Source organism: Mytilus californianus, unplaced genomic scaffold (genome assembly GCF_021869535.1).
Source record: "Mytilus californianus isolate M0D057914Y unplaced genomic scaffold, xbMytCali1.0.p SCAF_19, whole genome shotgun sequence".
Classification (NCBI taxonomy): Eukaryota; Metazoa; Mollusca; class Bivalvia; order Mytilida; family Mytilidae; genus Mytilus; species Mytilus californianus.
Window position 1 is genome coordinate 9,520,527 of NW_026262667.1, and position 20,137 is coordinate 9,540,663.

The 20,137-nt window shown below is 31.1% G+C and overlaps 1 protein-coding gene across 3 annotated transcripts in view; it reads left to right on the plus strand.

The window, feature by feature from the left end:
* Nucleotides 1-20,137, plus strand: part of LOC127727247 (40S ribosomal protein S21-like) — a 1,096,693-nt gene that overhangs the window by 366,866 nt on the left and 709,690 nt on the right. Inside the window, exon 1 of one of the 3 annotated variants that reach the window (XM_052234734.1) lies at nucleotides 10,224-10,229. The exons of the other annotated variants lie outside the window; for them this stretch is intronic. The gene's annotated coding sequence lies outside the window, so the exon portion shown is untranslated. Of the gene's footprint in view, nucleotides 1-10,223; nucleotides 10,230-20,137 lie in introns of those variants that run through there. 3 annotated transcript variants of the gene reach the window in all.

Here is a 20,137-nt window from a genome sequence, read left to right on the forward strand (position 1 = left end):
TTTGTTTGTTTATGATGTATCGTTGTTAGACAGTCCGATATGCAATATATGTGTTGGTTGGTTGTATTCTACAGACTCTTAAACATATATACAACGTCTAGATAATAGTCAACAGCTTTTCTTAAGCGGTCGTCGAATCGTTATAGAAAACGATACTGTACACAATAAATGAATTAAATATACCCACAAAAAATGAACGACAACACCAAAAATAAAAAAAACCAAATACATATGTCAAGAAATATTTTGGACAACATATCCTCATTGAGTGTAATGTACAAATGACGGATTCTTATTAACCTTTATGAATAAAAATGTTGAACGTAATACAAATTTAAAACCAAACAATGCTAGTATAATTATAAGATACGAAGATCACGCTAAGTATTTACAATATAGACGAGGATGCTTATATATGCATCCCAATTGAAACAACACACCAAGCTGCTGTAGTTATCATTACGGGATTTAACACCTTTTAATTGATCCCATTGGATACTAACATTCTTAATTGTCATGCAAATTAAGCGACGGTAGTTAAGCGATGTTTGAATCTCGTAAATCGATTAGGAGGAGGCAAATCAAGATAATAAAAAAAAGATGAATGAACTCAAAAGGGACCGAGATCGGATGCATCGACAGGTTAAGCATCTCCTGCTATCCATTCATCACCCTTGATGCGAATTCGCATTCATTATATTAAATATCAGACGATTATACTGGTATCTAAAGATCCATGACTGCGAAAGCATGTTGCTAGTAAGTGTCTATACCGACATATCGTATGCCATTATTTAATTATTTGATGATTGTAGAATTTGGTGTTGATTTTAAATATTTAGAAATGTTAAACTTGATATTTCATTATTTATTTATTCAGAAATATTTAGACATGAGGAGATTTAGAACTGAAAATAGGGACACATACTTCATAAAAAGGATGTTACAAAATGTTTCCGTTTTTATTAGATGTTCGCATCTTAATATGCGTTTAAGTTTATAACACGTTGAAAACTCAATCAGTATGTAAACATGGTAAGGCCATAACATAATTTTTTATCTTATTCATTTCCATAAGACACTACTAAGCAAACCGGCCATTTTGTTTAATGTTTTCCAACTTAAGAAAAACCCTAATGAAAATTTCTTTGAATACCATCGATGTAATATTATATATTCAAAGCAAATTTTAAAAGTTGATGTCCAGTGATCAATAATTGTTAACGCGTACTTCATTTTGTCTCTGATTTAGAGTTTTTTGCAATGGCGTTGTCAGTTTATTTTAGATTAAAGATGTCGCAGTGGCAGTGGCAGTTATTTCACATCTTCTTATTTTCATTTTGATAACTATCATGCCTGTCATGTTCAAACTAAGCAGTAGGTCAACTGTAACAACACTGATATGGGATAAGTAACTAGTTGTAAAACAAGCAAATAGAAAGTATCGGCACAGTTCAGCATGGAAAACTTAACAACAAATATTGTTTGTTATAATGATTACATAATGGCATTCTGAAACCAAAAAATAAATCAGAAATATTTGAATTCGAGCAAATTGAAATTTGTTAGTTATTTGAAATGCATCACAATAGTTAAATACGAATACATTTTTAACTATCGATGATTAAAATCATTGACATTTCTAACATTTTTCATTTCCGTTGCTAAATAAATCACATCACGATTGCAATTTCGTATTAAAAGAATGTTGACAGAAGCTCTTTCCTTGAAAAAAGAAATAGATATAAAACGGTAAACTCATCGATTGCATTTTTATGTCATGAGTTATGCACGTTTTAGTCATGATAACTTTGTCTTATTATGACCTGGAAATTTACAAAGTGCACGACACTTACACAGTAAATGTAAGATTAAAGTTATTGCATAACTACAATGCTCTTATGGTTTTAACGTGCATTAAAGTTAAGAGATACTTGAATCAAACTGAGAGTTGAAATTATAAGAGTCAACAAATACTTAACCTGTAAATCATTTATATATGTCAAGGTTTCAAGTTCATATAATTCAGTCTGCCACTGTTAATAAACAATTTCACCACTTTGACTAAACTAAAAGATAAGTCAATAAATAAATAAATTATAATGCCCATGGAACACAGAAAGTTTTATTTCAATGAATATCTCTCTTTTCCCAATTTAGTTGCATATTTACAGATTAATTTACTAAAAGTCAGTTACAAGAAAGAACTTCCCTTAATAAGTTCCGCAAACTTTTTATTATTGAGAGTAACATTCTGTCTTTCACACAATTTACAAAATATATGCTACAGGTGATAATGTAGGAACGCGTATCATTTCAGAGATAGACGGAGCACAGTGTCCACAAGTCTTTGTTATTCCCGTGTTCGTTAATTAAATGCTTGAAACGTGAATTATAAATTTTTTGTAGTCTCCATTTTTGTGACAGTTGCTTTTATATGTTAGAAACTAAATCTTTCATTTAAAAATGGACACAGAGGGTTGGTTGATTTCTTGAATTTAGGACAAAGAAGAACATTTCAAACTTTTAATTTTAATGAAGTAACATTGCATCAGCTCCTAGTTCAAACGATATGCGGGGGTTTCTTTTTTTTTTTGCTTACTAGAGCGCTTTTGAATCGAGGATTCCAAAATATTAATGATAAATTCATTCCTTCGAAGTTTTACGGATACCATCAAAATTTGATGAAAAAAGACCACGGATGTGTTCGACTTATCGTTCCAACAATCTCCTTTCCTTAATTGTTAGACTTATCACAACATTTACCAGTAATGAGTGACACCACCGGAACCACATGTTGAGCAGGTACTGCTTATCCCTCCTGAACATCTGAGTTCATCCCAAGTTTTTGGTCGGGTCATATTTACGTAATCTAGTTTTCTGTGTAGTGTTTTGATATTGCTTGTTTTTTCGTCATTTATGTATAAACGCTTGGTATAAACAGCAAAACTGGTAATCCTACATATTTTTAACATCATTTACAAAGGATGAAATTTTAGAAAATCAAAAATTTGTACTTTTTTCTTTCGGTATTAACATCAAAGAAAACAAAGAAAATCTACCGTCATTATACTAGATACCAAATGTGAAAGATCGGCTTCACCATCTCATCAAACAGAGCTTTTTCTATAAAAATGGGAATCTTAAATATAAATTTCTTGTTTTGAGTTATAATAATTCTTGTGAAGAATCACACTGAAAATATCAGAAAATACACTGAAGATGATATTATCGAAATGCTGGACTATTTGATCGACAGTATATTTGTAGAGTTTGAAGGATTGATATTTCAACGGACATTCGGTATTCCGATGGGTACTAATTGTGCATCCCTACCGGACTATTTGGATTTGAACTCGTATGAAGCAGAATTCATTAAAAACCTCCTAAAAGACAAACAGAAAAAGTACCTTGTGAAATTCTTTTATTTCACTTTCGGATATATTGATGATGTCCTATCACTGAATAACCAATACTTCAGTCAGTACTTATATCTCGTATATCCCAGTGAACTTGAAATCAAGTATACTACTGATACTAGAAAGACTGCTTCATACCTTGATCTTTTCCTCAATATTGACACAGATGGACGACTTCACACTAACATCTATGACACACAGGATGATTTCAACTTCCCAATTATTAATTTCCCATTTCTCAGCAGTAACATACTCTTTCGAATAGATTAAGACTTTGATATCGTTGATACAAATCAGAATTAAGAAACTGAATCTGTCTATTGATACCCATGCTACATCAATCTTTAATGACCCAAATGTTGCAAAACATTTGTCCTACCTCCATGCCAAATATGTTGTTGTCCCCGCAGATAAAATCCCAAACAGCATTGTTTTTGTGTGTAAATCACATTACATAAACTGCTTGATAAATGAATTATGTATTGACAATTCACTTGGAAACTCAACACATACCCCCACGACATGAATTTCAACCAAAGATAAAGAACTGGATCTTCCATCACTGTATTGGATACCTAAACTACATAATTGTCCTTACACACAACGGTATATTGCTGGGTCTTCCAAGTGTGCTCAACGAAACCTCTTTCTAAATTATTAACATCAATCTTATCAGCAATCAAAGCCGGGCTTCAAAGTTATTGTAAAACTACCTATTCTAGAGGTGGCGTGAATCAGATGTGGATACTACAAAATTCCAAAGATCTTTCAGAGTACATACAATCTAAGACTCTTTCATTTTGCAATAGTATTAAAACATTTGACTTTTCTACACTTTACACAAGGATTTCCCTTTTCAAACTAAAAGACAAATTGAAAGAGTTGGTTCTGCTTTGTTTCATGAAAAAGAATGGCCAACGCAGATACAAGTATCTTGTCTTTGGGAGGGAGAAATCCTACTTTGTAAAAAATCACTCTGATTTAAACAAAAATTCTCAAGATGCTTGATTTCTTGAATGACAACATATTTGTTACATTTGGAGGACGTTTTTTTTTACAAACAATCGGCATTCCCATGGGAACCAACCGTGCTCCTCTTCTTGCCGACTTTTTCCTTTATTCGTATGAGGCTGACTCCATACAGAAACTTCATAGGAAGAAAGAAAAGAAGTTAGCAGTATCCTTTAACTTCACTTTCCGCTATAAAGATGATGTTCTCTCACTAAATAGTTCAAAAGTTGGTGATTGTGTTGGACGCATCTATCCCACCGAACTTGAGATAAAGGATAAAACAGATACAGTCAAGTCTGCCTCATATCTTGACTTACATCTAGAAATTGACAATGAGGGTCTGTTGAAAACAAAACTTTACGACAAAAGAGATGATTTCAGCTTCCTGATTGTGAACTTTCCATTTCTATGTAGCAACATTCCAGCAGCGCCTGCATACGGAGTATATATCTCCCAGTAGATACGATATTCCAGGGCTTGTATTTCCTATCATGATTTCCTTGATAGAGGGTTGCTGCTCATAATGAAGCTATTAAACCAAGAGTCCCAAGTGATGAAGTTGAAATCATACCTTCGTAAGTTTTACGGACGACATCACGAGTTTGTTGACCATTATGGAATATCTATTTTACAGATTATAGTGGATATTTTCCTAATGTCCTAACTTTAATCCCGTCCCCTTGTCCCGAATGTGACCTACCGAATTAGACTTATTATGTTTGTACTAACATAAGCAACACGACGGGTGCCATTTGTGAAGCAGGATCTGCTAACCCTTCCAGAGCACCTGAGGTCACCCCGTGTTTTTGGTGGGGTTCGTGTTGCTCAGTCTTTATTTTTCTATGTTGTGTTTTGTGTACTATTGTTTGTCTGTAGGTTTTGTTCTTTTTTAGCCATGGCGTTGTCAGTTTATTTTCGACATATGAGTATGAATGTCCCTCTGGTATCTTTCGCCTCTCTTTAACGATGTTTTCTTCTTCAATATTTTGAGATATTGTATTCCGTATTTTGAATTTTCAACACCATGTTTAGTTTCAGTTATTAAATCTCGAATTTCAATATTAGAAGATGAATTTTGAGTCTTAAGCTTCAAATGTGTAATATTGGATATAGAATTTCGAATTTTATATTATCATTCTGGACTCTAACACGTTTCAACATACTGAACTACATGAAACGTTTTAATACAATGGCTTTAGAATCCTTTATATCCTTAATTTCATCGTAAAACATTTTGTTTTCCTATCCTGAATACAAAAGCGCCTAAATACAAAAGCGCCTAATGGATGTTTCATCTAAAGAAAAGTTTCGGTAAAATACGGGATGAGTCATCACTGTTCGCTTACTCTATAATATAAATATATTAGCGTCCAACTATTTTGTTTAATCCTTATCTATAAAAAGCATCATAAAACAGATATTAAACATTATGGATGATTGAGTGGTAATTATTGTGCAGGCTTATCGTCTATTTATATTTTTATGATTATTATGAAGGATAAACTGCATGTTATAAAATGTATTATTTTTAATCTATAAGTTTATATTAAGTTGTAATTAAAGTAGTCCGTGAAGCATTGCATAATCAATAGTAGTTAAAGTACAAAGTTATCTTAATCGCCATTAAAAGAAATTAATAATAATACAATTAAAAAGTTTCAAAGTGTTTTTATGTATTGTCTTATTTTGTACTATGCATATTCTTAATGGCAGCATTTTTGATTATGGAAATTAAAGAAAAATTGTAAAATAAAAATGTTTGGAAACTTGATACAATTATGTTTCCACTCCACAAGTATTGTTCTATTTCAAAACTGATTTTATTGCTGTTTCAAGAAGCTGTCAAAACATTCACTGTGATCATAATACGTTTTAGATCATACGTATTGTGTACTAATTATTTGTTCTCATTAAAATCGCATGGAATACTAAACACATGACGTAGAAAAACCAATAATAAACCAATCAATCTCATGGTGTTCTCAGATGTTGAAAGCACTTCACATTTGGAACAGAACATCAATTTATAAAAAAAGTCTCCTAGCGAGGGGGGACTGAAAGCCCCAAATTTTGAAGTACAGCTGTTATCCTTTCGTATTATGTGGGCAAACAGATTTCTGTCAGAACATGACTCCAATGGAAACATGTTTCCAAAGCATTCTTCTCCCTTTTTGATTTTGAGGATTTATTTATAAGCAGATGTGAATTTGAGTTTTTAAATTTAAAAGCACCTTTTTTTTATTATATAGAAGTGTTATCTGCTTGGAAACGTTTCAAGGGTATTTTCATCCCGTTAAATGCATTTCATGTTAGAAAAGAATTTATTTGGTTCAATCCGTTTATCAAAATTGACAGAACGAGTATTTTTTACAGAACTTGGTACATGAAAGGCATAAGGTTCATCAATGATATTGTAGATGATAAAGACGAATATTTGTCTCAAGACGCTATGAACCAAAAATATAACCTGAATGTTACTTTTGTAGACATTCTATCTATTTAACTTGCTATACCACGTGACTGGAAAAATTTGTTATTACAACAACACATGTCACCTAACAGCAACTTATTTGGATTTGTTTTGAGCATGAGAATAAAAAAAAGCCTATCAGTAAATTATTTGCTAAGGATGTATATTCACTTTTTATCGATCGGGGAAGTATTTCTCCTATTTCACAACAAAGGTGGGAAGAAAGTTTTAATATAGAAATTAGTGACGAAAAATGGAAAAATATTCATTCACTAGCTTTTAAATGTACTATAGAAAGCAAACTATAAGCTTTCCAATATAAAATGTTACACAGAATAGTCTCACATAATTATCTTCTTGAAAAATATAAATGTTCCTTAACTAATGAATGTGCAAGTTGTAAAGCAATAGAAACTATATAGCATAAATTTTTTTGAATGTATAGAAATAAAACAATTTTGGATAGAAATTTCTAATTGGTGGTATTTAGTTTTTGGAGTAAAAATATTTTTGAATAAAGATAGTGTCATTTTTGGTGTATTGAATTCTGATAACGTAGTTTTAAATTATTGTATTCTACAGGCAAAGTATTACATTAATTATGTAAAGAACACACAATTAGACAGACTGTTAATATCTGTGCAAGCTTTTCTTCAATTTTTGAAAAGACGTCTGGAGATATTAGAATATTTATATCTTTCTAAAGACAAACACGAGTCATTTGTCGACAGATAGGGGGGAGTGATTTATGGAAGTTATTTGATTAAATTTATTTTCAATATGATTATATATTATATATTTAATGTATTCCAAAGTATTTTTAAGATGTATCATATACTGAGTATTCACATCATCAACTTGTAAATTTTTTACTATGTCTTATTCGCATAATATCAATAGTATAACAATGCCATAAATGTCATGTCATTCACTTATGTCTTGTAAAATTGTATGTATGCACTGTAGTTTGAACACCAAAAAGATCAATAAAAAATAAAAAAATAAATTATAAAAAAACCATAAATCTGTATTGATAGTCAATGTATAAAAGACAACGTGCAAACGTAAGCCCAAGAGAGCGTTTAAAAATGAAAAAGTAAAAGCAAATAAAACAATATGAACACATGACAGCATGCACAATTAAATAAAACATTGTAGTTTGTATCAAATAAACATAAACACAAAAAAAAAATGTATTAATCAGCCTAAGTATAAGGGTTTGCAACCATAAAAAAAACCAAATCACACCTTATCCACTATGTTAGATTTTGGTTTGTTCATGGAGCAGGAGGAGATGGATAAGAAAGGTGAATAGGGTAAATTTTACATGTAATGCAGGGGCCATACTGGGGACTATATTTTTGACATAAGGAAATGCCTGTACCAAGTCAGGGAATATGACAGTTGTTTTCCATTCGTTGATGTGTTTGCGCTTTTGATTTTGCCATTTGATAAAGGACTTTCCGTAATGAATATTCCTTGGAGTTCGGTATTTTTGTTTTTTAGACCACAAAATGATTCTTGGACCAGCATTATGTTGTCAAAGATACCCGTCCACGTCTATTAAACTACGGGGATAAATAAATAAATAACCAATAGATATAGGAAGATGTGGTATGAGTGCTAATGAGACAACTCTCCATCCAAGTTACAATTTATAAAAGTAAACCATTATATGTCAAGGTACGGCCTTCAACACGGAGCATTGGCTCACACCGAATAGCAAGCTATAAGTCTGCTTTGTATTAATTTTAGTTTTTAGTTAGATAAATTACAAAATTACCTGTTTGATTGAATGAGGTCTTTTAACACACAAGAACACATTGTTATTATCACAGTTTTAAATAGGACTGACACTGATAAAGGCCATTTGTTTAACCTAAAGATCTGTCAGTTATATTTGTTTTTTTTGTATTAACATTCATCAGCATCGTTGCATAAATCGTAAGACTTTTATAATTTTGTTTGTTTTACTCTTTTGTGCTTTGTCGTCCTTAGACGGTTCGATATATATTTAATTTTCTGGTTATTAAATAAAAAGTCTTGATTAACGTCAACAATTGTTCTTTTGAAGTCGTCGGTTCGTTTTGAAACACGCTACTGTACACAGTAATTAAAATGAATATAACTCAAAAAAGTTTACACCTACACCAAAATATATAAAAGGGAAAAAAAGTAAATACATACAAATATCAATTAATATTTTTGATAACAATTATCCTTCATCAGTATGATGTCAAGTGACGGATTCTTTTTTAATCTAACCGGATAGAAAAAATTGTACGTAATTCAAATTAAAAACTTATTTCGCAGATACGGAAGTTAACGCAAATCAAGTATTTACAACAAATACGGTTGTATTCGTTCCAAATGATACAACACATCAAGTTGTTGTGGTCGGCACTGCGCGATTTGATTTACATCTTTTCGTTGATCCCATTTGGTGCCAACGTTTATAGTTTGCTTATCACAATTTGTCCATAGTGGTCTACCGATGTTCGAATCTCGTAAATCGATTGGGAAGAGAGAAATCAAGTTAACAAAAATAAAATTGAGGGAAACTCCAAATTGAGACCGGGTAAATCGACAGATTAATAAAGGCAACAGTAGTATACCGCTGTTCGAAACTCATAAATCGATAGAGACAAAAACAAATCCGGGTTACAAACTAAAACTGAGGGAAACGCATCAAGTATGAGAGGAGAACAACGACACAACAAAAACACAACATTAAAATGTAACACACACAGAAACGAACTATAGAATAACAATGGCCATTTTCCTGACTTGGTACAGGACATTTTAAGAAAAAAATGGTGGGTTGAACCTGGTTTTGTGGCATGCCAAACGTCTTCTGATATACATGTATCCCCGCTATACACATTTACATTAAGTAAATATGTCAAAATCGAGAATAGGACATTACAAATCAAACTACTATACTTATATCTAAAGATCTAAGACTGAAAAAATATATCGCTAGTGAGTTGAGACACTAACACATCGTATTTTATTATTTAATGGTATTGGTGTTTGAAATATTGGTGCTGATTTCATATCTTTGAAATTAATTATTTCTTATTAATTTCCTCATAACATTTATAGAAATGATTAAGAGCTTGGCATAGGCACATATACTTTATAAAAAGGATGTATAGATACTAAAAACAATTTCAAAACGTTATCGGTGTTTTATTTACATGTTTTAAAAGCATCTTTACATGTGTTAAACTTTAGAATACGTTTCAATCTGTATTTGAATAGGATGTAACAAAAAAAAGGCTTAAGCATTAACTTGTTTCCTAGTCATTTCCATATCACACTAGTTTGTCTTGGGGCAAAGCATTTTATGTTTTGGTTTCAAAGTTAAGAAAACCCTAATATGAAGTACTTGGAATACCGTCAAGGTTTATCGACGAGATGATTTAATATTCAAAAGAGACTTTGAATGTTAAGTAGATATAAGAAGATGTGGTATGAGTGCCAATGAGACAACTCTCCATCCAAGTCACAATTTGTAAAAGTAAACCATTATAGGTCAAAGTACGGTCTTCAACACGAAGCCTTGGCTCACACCGAGCAGCAAGCTATAAAGGGCCCCAAAATGACAAGTGTAAAACCATTCAAACGGGAAAACCAACGTTCTAATCTATATAAAAATAGAAAAACGAGAAACACTTATGAACCACATCACAAACGACAACAGAACATCAGATTCCTGACTTAGAACAAGGGCAAACAAATGCAGCGGGTTTAAACGTTTTAATAGGTACCAACCTTCACCCTTATCTGAAACAATAGTGTAACATCACAACATAGAAAGACACACTATAAAATATCAATTGAAATGGCTTAACTCAATCAAAAGACACATTAACACAAGTGAACATACACTGAACGAATAAACTCGATCTATGATACAATGTAAATACAAAATCAATAAAATAAGGGGTGAATAAATAAAGGCATAAGTAGTATACCGCTGTGAAATGTTAAACAATTTAAAAAAAAAAAAAAAAACAATAACCTTGAACAAACAGCCGCCTTTTATACATACAAAACGTCTAGTGTTGGCATTATTCTAAATTTTTATAGACACTTTTGAAATTTTGTAAAATCTATGTTATGAATAGGAATTTTTGCGTTTATTTGTCGCACTCCATAAAAATTAATAAATAAAATGAAAAGAATGCCAACATTTATATTTTTGACATATAGATAAAAACTCCATTCCCACTTTTGTTATCGCAAAGTATAAGCAGTTGTATCCAACATTCCTCTAAGAAAAGTCCAGTTCATTATTGATTGTAGTTTTACGCAGCAGCATTATAGACACACATACATATGATGTAACTGTATTTGAATATTTTAGCATTGTTTCAAATGATGAAATGATTTCAAATTGATGTTATCCCCCCCCCCATATTACCAAACAGAATTTGAACACGATCATTATAGTTGTATAACTTTAAGAACCAGTTCCTTCATGTCAAGCTCTATGCCCATGTTAACTCGCTTAAGTTCAAAGTACAGATGTTCACAACCATCATGCCTTTTGTGTTGATGTTAAGGGAAAAACATAATACATTTTCCCGGCTTTAGGTTGGCCTTTTGAGTACCCAAAGCAAGTGAAGGAATTCAACTTTGGAGCGTTGTAATTTGATGTATGAAAAAAAATTCTACCTAATCATCGATGAATACAATCATCGACATTTCAAACATTTTTTAGAATGACGTACATTTTGTTGCCAAATAAATAACATCACGATTGCTATTTTGTATTGAGGATGTTGAAAGAGAATCTTTTTTTGAAAGATGAAATTAATATAAAATATATTGGTACTAGAATCGATTGCATATTTTTATCCTCAGTTATGCATGTTTAAGTCGTAAGAACTTTATTTAAATATGACCTAGAAATATACAAAGTGCATGACATAGACACAATAAATGTAAGATTAAGGCCATTACATAACCACAATGCTCCTAAGGTTTAAATGTGCATTTAAGTTCAGAAATACTAGAATCAAACTGAGAGTTTTAATAACAGTCAACAAATACTTAACCTGTAAATCATTTATATATGTTCAGGTTTCAAGTGCATATAATTCCTTATATCAATATTGATAAAAAGATATACCACTTCGACCTTGATATATATGTTTTAAATTCGAAACAACTGTTTTAGAGGAGTAAAACAAATAGTTACATAAATAAAGATATAAATAACAATGCAGACAGGTCTTTAGATTACTGCAATTATTTTAATACAGCCAATTTAACACAGTCGTTTCTTTCACAAATTCATTTGTATGTTAACAGATTAATATACTAATAGTAAGTAGCAAGACAGAACTTTGCTTAATTAGATTTTGCGAAATATTTTGTCTTTCACAAAATATGATATAATACAGCTGAAAATGTAAAATCGCCTATTACATCATCAAAATGAGATAGACAGAGCACACTGACCACCAGGTTAAATTAAATCAGTTTTCGTTCATTGGTAAATGTGGAATGTGTTGTATTCATTGTTGTGACAGTTCCTCCTAAATCGTTCATCTTGAAGTAGACAAAAAGGTTCGGTTGAAAACTAAACTTTACGACAAAAAAAGAGCGTTTCACTTTTCAATTACAACGAAAAAACATTCACTATGACCCCAGTTCAAACAAAATGCCAGGCCTGTAATGACTTTCTTTATAATGGGCTAATGCTTACAAGGACGATATTGCTCCTTCTTTTAAGTCAGTCTAGAAACTGCGTAAAGGTATGAAAGCGGTCTTTTTTGTAGTTGAACTGGGTTCGATGCAATTCGTTTAGCTGTTATTTTCTAGCACAGGAGATTTTGATCATTTTCGTTTACCGATGCATAACATTATTATTTACAAGGGCAGGAGATATTTAAAACGTAAGAAAAGAATTAGAAATACGGCCATTTCTAGGATAAGATGCAAATTGTAAGAATTCACAAAGTATTTTGTGTTCGTATCTTTATTTTATTTGACAGATACTAAAACACATACAAAAAAAAAAGAAAAAAACAAAACAAAACAAAACAAAATAGAGCACAAAGGCAGGATCCCTCCCCCAGAAAGAACAAAACTTAAACTAAAACACATACACACACCTTAGCAAAAACAAGAACAATAAAAACTAACAAGAAAATTCAAAAGTAGGAATATATATATACTTTATTATGTATAACTAAATATTTTACTGCATTTTATTGAATGTTCAATTGAATTATGAAAATCTAGAACATTGTACGATTTTGGGAGATAAATAAAGCAAACAGTAGTATACCGCTGTTCGAAATTCATAAATCGATTGAGAAAGAACAAATCCGGGTTACAAACTAAAACTGAGGGAAACACATCAAATATAAGAAGAGAAAAAAGACACAACAGAAACACTAAAATGCATAACACACAGAAACGAACTATAAGATAACAATAGCCATTTTCCTGACTTGGTACAGGACATTTTAAGAAAAAAATGGTGGGTTTAACCTGGTTTTGTGGCTAGCCAAACCTCCCGCTTTAATGGATATAACAGTGGTCAATCGAACCAAAATTACTTGTAAATTTCTTTTTTTTATTTTGACAAAATTGTCCTTGTGGAAAAAAGAAACAAAATTAAATATGAGAAAAATGTCATCTACAGATGTTTTGAATCTTTGGAAATCAAACATGTATTAGGTAATCAATTGTTCAGAGGTGCACTCTTTATTATGGTATAATGTTATATTATTTAGTATTACATTCTAGAAAGATATTCTTTTTCATATATTGTCATTTAAAAGAATATTTATTATTATTATTATTATCATACAATTTTTCTGGTAATGAATACTGAAATTGTTGTATCTTAAAGAACATAGTGGACCTTTTCATTCGTTTGATGTGTTTGAGGTTTTGATTTTGCCATTTGATTAGGGACTTTCCTTTAAGAATTTTCCTCCGTGTTCAGTATATTTGTGATTTTACTTTTTGTTAGCCTCCTGATTTCCGGGCATTTGGTTAAATTGTAGACGGGGATCCTTAGTCTGCATCCTGGGCAACTGAGGAAATTGTAAACAGGAAATTTTTGAAAAAACAAGCATGTATTTATTTTTTACTGAATTCTGTAAAATATTGTGGAGACAATATTCGTGTATAGACGAAAAAAAAAGTGTTAAGAGCTAATAATATATTCATTTGAAAGATAAAGTGATTCATCATTGTCTTCAAAATCATTTCTAGGGAATTTTTATTGCTTATTCAACGTTTCATAATTACAAGTTACACATTCAACAGTATTATTAAATAAGTTCCCTAAAGAACGATATTATTAAACTATAATAGTAATCTGTTTTGTAAGTGCCAATTTAATGTTTGGTCCAGCAAGTCATCTATTTAACTCTATTAAGATTTTATTTCTTATGTTAATAGAAGAGCTCCAGGTCCTATATTAAAATTAAGTTTGGAAATACGAAATATGTTCTCTTATCAATCTGTGGAAATATGTTTTAATCCAAATGTTGCGTTGCTTATATAGGAAGCTCACGCAAAAGAGAGCAGAATTAAAAACAAATAGATATATGATCAGCATGAACCTGAACAGGACAACCAAATTCATCTAAATTAACGAACATCTGACTTGATGGAACTTAAACTTTTATCTACCAGACCTCTCTCACTGGACGCAGACACGGCATTTTCTATAAAATAAAGGAGAGAAGAATATGAACGAAAGAACAACACAGTATTCTTCTAGACTGGGCAAAATTACATTTGCAAAACTGCTAGAAACTACTTTAGTGTCCTTATTATAGAAGATGTAGGTACAATTAACATTGTTGTTGACATAAACGGCGAACTGTTTTTTTCTAGAGACAACAGTTTGTCCTTTTTCCAATTCAGTTCCAACTTATACGATTGATCCAAGATTGTTTCTTTTGTCAATTCTGCATTTTGTCATACTGAGTGCACTCTGCTGCTGACAGGCCCCTGTCTTGGTTCTGTGATAATTTTTTATCGTCTGTTCATTTGTTACGTTCTTTAATGTCTCCATTGATTTTCCAATATTTTGATATTCTATTTAGTACAGTAACCTCGAAAGTATATTGTGTCTCATTTGACAATTAAAGATATGCAAGGCATTTTTAAAACCTCTATTCAAAATGCTATATCCAAACATTGCGACATAAGCAATATTTAATATGGTAAATCACTTTTGATGAAAAATTATTGAAGTAAATTACGCAGTTTGTAAAATATATGCTATTATGCAATTCTGTTCTCAATACATGCTAATGAAAACAAATGAGTAGTCGTTCTGTGGTTATTTAATGATACTAAGTGCAAATACTCTGCTAGAAAGCAAACGTTGTTAGACACTATGTTCGTGTTACATATATTATTTTAAATACTTTTCGGGATTAGCAATCACTTCACAATGTATAGATAATACATATATTATGTGAGAATTGTTAATACAACTTGAGTATCAGGAGATGACTTTAATTCTTCTATTATTGAAAAATTTGGACACGCACCAATAGTAGAATATAAACGTAGTACTCGCAAAAAGTATTAAATTCGAATGCAATAATACCTATATTGGAAAAAGTATGCAAAAACTAGATATAATTGACTTTTAATTATGTCAATATATAGTCAAAATAACGGAACAATAAACAACTGACATACCAGTGCGATGTTTAGCTAGCTATAATACCAGTTTGAATCCACAATTTTCCTCTAAAAAAAGAATATAACAGTTGTTTTCCATTCGTTCCGTAGGTTGAAATAGTCTACCGTTTGGTTTTGTCTGGTTTGGTGGTTTTCCTCCTTTTTTACTTTACCTTGGAGTTCGGTACTTTATGTAAGATTTTTTTTTTTGTATGACTATATCAAGAAGCGACATGGTTTATATCTTGAATTGCAATTTAATTGTTCAATGAGGAAGAAATATAGACAAGGCTGCGAATGTATAAATCCCAAATGAACCAACACATCACTTATGGTGGTTTGCATTGATCTCATTTGGCAGTAATATAGGCACACATACATATGATGTAACTGTAATGTACAGGTAATAGATAAACATCGACCTTTCATCTTTTATAAATAATTATAGAATAACTAATCGAAGAATTCAAATAGAGAAAAATATTCAACGAGTGACCGAACAACACATTAATTCACGAATGCGCGTAGCGCATGAGTTAATTATCAGTGTTATTCGGTCACGATTTGAATATTTTTCGATATTTGATTTCTTTGATTAGTTATTCTTTTTATTACATTGGCAAATGGCTTTTTTATGAAATTAAAGTAGAAAATGTATCTTTTTCTACGCATTCACAATTTGTTTTGATCCGACGTTATCGACGTCCTGACAACGCCTATTGTTGTATGACGTCAGAGGAGTGAAATAACCACGTTTATTTCACATGTGAAATTATCGGTTTTTATTTCACTGGGAAATCAATGTAATTCATTACAACCAATGTAATAACAACATATAATACTGAAAATAAGGTGAAGTAAGGTATACACTAATGAGACAGTTACCTAACGACATAAACAACCAAAAGATACCATGAGGCTTATAATACTCTTCGAAAAAAGACATGTTCCGAGTCAAACAAGTTTGCGAACAAACGAACAGAAACTGCTAAAGATCAATCACAAGCATCAAACTATCAAACATTACAATTAGGACATGTACGTTATTAGACAATCACTTACGAGGCCTCCGACCTTAAACACATAGTAGGTCTAAGCCAGACCCTTTAGATCTCAACCCTTCTTTATAAATCTTGATCGGTGGACGAACGTTCTTTGCAGAAAATATAATTTCAATAAAAACAGGAAAAACACTTAGCTCTTAAAATACGGTATTTGAGATAAAAACACAATCACAAAAAAAAAAAAAAAAAAAAAAAACAATACAAAACAATGCCGTATAAAAATATGAATAAAAGGATAAATGTTTACAGTGATTTATTGCATGCAAGCTCAAAGTTTTAAACCTGCTAAAATACAAAATCATGTCGTCCTTCACTGTAATAGCGGCAACTGTACCTTACTGTCAATTCTATTCAGTAGTTTTATAGACGGTACAGACAGACAGTATCTTGTACAATTCCAGGGACAAATTGAAAAGAAAATGTTATTGCAGAAAACAAATGATACATTTAGCATTTGTTAAACTTTATAAAATGGCAAATTGATGTTCATCCCCCCAAAATATCATATAAGTGATTAAATATCAACATAAAAGTGACATAACCTTACGATATAATTCCGTAATGTCAGGCTCTATGCCCATTTTACATCGCTAAAACTCATTGAAATGATATTGGCAACCCTCATTCCAGCCTTGTTTAAGTTTAGGAGTAGATAAACTGCAATAAAACTGACAAGGGATCAGTTCCCAGTTATACAATAATCAAACAAAACATCGACACAGTTCCACATTGAAAATTTAACTGTAAATATTATTTTATTATTTTATTATAACATACTGAAACAAAACCAAATTTTAAACCAGACATATGTGAATTGGAACAAATTAAAACGTGTAAGTCATTTGTAATTCACCATAACACAATAAATACGAATACTTTCCAATTATCGATGAATAACAACATTATTATTTCAAACATTTTCCAGGATAACATACATTTCCGTTGCAAAATAAATAACATCACGATTTCAATTTAATATTAAGGATGTTGACAGAAGCCCTTTTCTTGAAAGAAGGAATAAATATAAAACAAAATGGTAAAATCATCGAACGCTTTTAAGGTTTAAATGTGCATTAAAGTTAAGAGAGACTAGAATCAAACAGTGAGTTTTAATAAGAGTCAACAAAAACTTAACCTGTAAATCATTTATATAAGTCCAGGTTTCAAGTGCATATAATTCCTAATGCCAATATTAATAAAAAGATGTACCACTTTGACTTTGATATATATGTGTTCAAATTTTGTAAAACTGTTTCAGACAAGTAAAATAATAGATAAACCAATAAATAAATAAATAAATAACACTGCCTATCATAGGTTGCACTTCTGTAAATAAAGACAATACAATTTCCTATAGGAACTCCTTTCGCTGTGGTATATATGTGACACAAATGAACACGGATATGCTCGACTTGTAATACTAACGATGCCGTCTTTTTTTCTTTAATTGTTACACTTATGACATCAATTTACCAGTTACCCCACCGGTCCCACATGTTGAGCAGAAACTGGTTACCTCTCCCTACCACCCGAGACCACCCTTGGTTTTTGGTGGGTTAATTTGGCGTAATTTAGTTTTCTCTATATTGTTTTGCTATTGCTCGTTCTTTTGCCATGTTGTTTGTTTATATTTGAATGACTCATGATTTTTATTTCGCTGTAATATCTTCTTTCGCTCTGTCTGATGCTTAATCAATACAATATGTTATGATTGCGTGCACCATTGACGAATTAAAAAAGAAATTGAATGCAAACTCTATGTGTCAAATTAATTTCAGTATCTTGCTATTTTATATTTCAAATGACAATTACAAATGGTAGATTAGAAATTTCAACGAATGTTTGATTATCCCTCTGTATATTTTGGATTTGAGTTTGCAGATATACTACATCTTTGTCGAAGAATAATGTAAATTTTCAGACTTATAGACTTCAGTCAATTCAGTACTGATTAGATCATTCGCTTGAAGTCAATTAAGATCTATTCAGTCTATGTTCAGGCTGTCCAGTAGTTGTTATTTAGCTGTATAGATCAACAGCATAAAGAATTGTCTAAAAACAACTGAACAAAACTAAATTACCTGAATAATTTATTGTGCAGACTGTTCAGATGATGTTAAGATCAGAATGATCGGTTCAGACCAGAATTCGTTCACTAGTATATGTATGAAACGTTTTCTTCTTCACATTAAGCATACAACAATCAACCAATATGTTGCAAGTGATTAATATTTTATTTGTTATGTGTAATTAGGTTTAGGTGATCCCGTTACTGTGCACTTCACCGGATATTTCGTTTGAAATAAATACGATCATTTAATATAATATCGTCCGAAGATCAGTACTACTGGTGGTTGGGGATGGCGGCGGGGTTGGGAATGTTAAATAAGGAAGACAGTTAATCATTGGAACTCTGTTGGATTGTTGTAACATTGTAATGATATTAAATCTTCTTATTTTTTTCTATCAGACACATATTCTGCATTTTACTGTTGAGAACAGTTTTGCAGACCTCAACAACATTTTCTTTAAATGTTTGACTTTTACATTACGGCGATTTGTCATATCATTTGAGAATATATATTGTTTTTTTAGTCTTAATTAGGAAGAGAATGATCAACGCCGACTCCAGTGTTCTTTGAGATTTTATTGTACGGATCATACCTTTTAAAAGTAATTAGGTGATAAACCGATTAATCCGTTTGAAATGTAAATTTATTCTATTTCCAATTTTAAAAAATAAATAATTCTGTTTATCTCAAATCTGAAAATATAATTTAGGTTATTGCATTTGATTATTGTATGCTAACAGGATTACGTCAATCAGGCTCAAGTCTTTAAAAGACTGTTTTGGATTTAAAGTAATAAAACATAAAGGTTGTCGATGTTGTTATTAAAGGATATACATTCTTTCATTATATAATTGGCTGTTTTTTTTTTATATATTTGTTCATATCTACATGTTTTTCTTTCTAACGATCTCGATATTATATCAAATTGACACGTACATATATATAATTTCTAGCTCCTAATTGAACAAGTCACACATTGAGTAGCAAACAGAATTAATATTTTTACACTTTATTTGTAGCTTTTAATTCCTCAGGAACTATTTTTATGAAAGGAAATTGATTAAAAAATAATTTCTTACGATATGTGTCTTACGTCGTATTTTTAGATGTTAAATATCGCTGGAAAAAGATAACATCGAATACTCTCCCTATAAAAAGAGTTTTTTTACGATTTGTTTATATTTGTGGGCTTTTTGAACAAGTAATTTGTAGACAGATATATGATGTTTTCGTTATGAACAACATGATTAAAACATGTATGATATATTCATTGATCGACCAGTTAATGTCAAATGACAAATATCATATGCATACTCAGGACAAAACATGCAACTAGGAATTGAATATACAATGATTAGTACTAGGCTGAACGTGTAGATTGATTTGCAACGTGCAAGTTCAGTCGGTAACAGTCCTCAAAAGTTAACA